This window comes from Physeter macrocephalus, chromosome 18, assembly GCF_002837175.3.
Source record: "Physeter macrocephalus isolate SW-GA chromosome 18, ASM283717v5, whole genome shotgun sequence".
Taxonomy (NCBI): domain Eukaryota; kingdom Metazoa; phylum Chordata; class Mammalia; order Artiodactyla; family Physeteridae; genus Physeter; species Physeter macrocephalus.
Genome location: NC_041231.1, coordinates 80,292,778 through 80,294,767, shown reverse-complemented (window position 1 = coordinate 80,294,767; position 1,990 = coordinate 80,292,778). Strand labels below are relative to the sequence as shown.

At 38.0% G+C, this 1,990-nt stretch overlaps 1 protein-coding gene across 1 annotated transcript in view; it reads right to left on the bottom strand.

Moving 5' to 3' along the window:
• The window catches only part of ADGRF4 (adhesion G protein-coupled receptor F4), an 18,567-nt gene that overhangs the window by 10,454 nt on the left and 6,123 nt on the right, over positions 1-1,990 (bottom strand).

The window sequence follows — 1,990 nt, the reverse complement described above, 5'->3', positions numbered from 1 at the left end:
ACTAACACACCATTGTAAAGCAATTATACTCCAATAAAGATGTTAAGGAAAAAATAAATTAATAAACAAAGCACCCATGAAGAAAAAGTTAAAAAAAAATTGTCTTTGAGTTCCTAACCAATGAACAGGAGGAAAGTATTTTGACTTATACCATCATCTTGTAAACCAAATCTGAGCAGGGGAAGGGGAACATGGCAGAATGACAGGCAAAGTGTGGTAATGGATTTGCATAGGTGTTGAGATATATGTGCGGAATTCACGATCTGACAGTGTGGGCAGAAAGAAGTTCTCACATATGCAGCCACATGGTGGATGGGCACACTAGGAAATTTGCAATATTACTACTGTTTAGGATATATATTTTATTTATTTATTTATTTGTTATTTATTTGGCTGCACCGGGTCTAAGTTGCAGCACGCGGGATTTAGTTTCCTGACGAGGGATCGAACCTGGGCCCCCTGCATTGGGATCTCGGAGTTTTAACCACTGGACCACCAAGGAAGTTCCCTAAGATATATTTTTAACTGATCCTTATAAGGGGAAATAACAGAAGAACCAGTGTGAGCTGTCTTAAAAGTATCCTTATGTTTCACATATACATGTAGCTTTCAATAATTCTTGACCCTGACACAGTAAGAAACAGATCTTACATTGTGACTCAGTGTGTACAGACAAAAATATGTATGTATATAGTGATCCATAATATAAAACCAAAAAAACCACATAATTTTTATATTTTAAAAACTTATATGTTAAAATACTATTCTTCCTACCTGCAAGCAAGACACTCTGATAAATCCATGATTTTTATCTTGTATTCCACTTTATTCTATCTGACATTCTCTCAGAAATTGGTTGCCACCCACTAAACTGAATTCACAACCCTCTAATGGATGGTAACCTGTAATCTGAAAAACAGAAATATAGAGTGTGATTCATTATCATTGTCAAGTCGAAAATTATTCACTTCTTCTGCTAAATTGGTCATATTGATCTTTTCTCTTTGTGATTCTTCACAATTCTATCGCAGTTCCCTTCCCCTGGTACACGTATCAGGGAGAAAAGATGCCTACATTCAGGACCAAATAATAGGACTGACGGGTAAGTGCAATTCTCCTCCATCTGGAGAACATCACATTTATAAATAATAATGCCTGCTATCTAAGGCTTCAGGAGAAGGGCCACTCTTATTCTCCATTGTTTTCATTATAGGAACTTTGCTTAAAGCTAATCTTGCTGGAAGAAAGTCAAGTGTTTGGCATAGTGATTTGATGTGATGTGATTTATGGAGTCCAAAAATGTTCTGCAACCAATGCTTGGGCCTCTAAGTCCACAGTTCCTAAAAGTGTTCAGAGAGTATTTAATCCAATAGCCATGGCATTTTCTGTAGGTCATTATGCTCTTTGTGGAACATTATGAAATAATGATACATTTCATGTATTCATATAAACTAAGAAAAATTTTACTAGCAGAAATATACATATGCAATATGAAATCATAATCATGAGCATAAGAAACACAAACGTTGAACTAAACACAACTGGCTACTTTGGGGTTAATTTGCTACTTGATCATTCACATTATCATAGTCTGGTGTATGTAACGTACATACCACTTGGCATGATAATTATATGGTAAATTTCCTTCAGTTACTACAAATGCTGGGGAGAGACTATTTCATGATATAACCCCAGAGGAGTCATAACATTCTTATTTTTGCCCAGTTTGACTGGTGGGGATTAGTCAGATGGACAGATGTTTTCAAGTTAGCCTCAGTTGGGTTGTTTTTCTTCTCACCAGAAAGAGTTGAATGGGATCCCTCCCATACCAGAGTTCAGATGTTGGCTGAGGCCAAAAGCCAGAGTGCTCTGCAGAGCAGAGAATGAGGAAAGCTTAAGAGCGTGGAGAGGGCTTCCCTGGTGGCGCAGTTGTTGAGAGCCCGCCTGCCGATGCAGGGGACACGGGTTCGTGCCCCGGTCCGGGAAGATC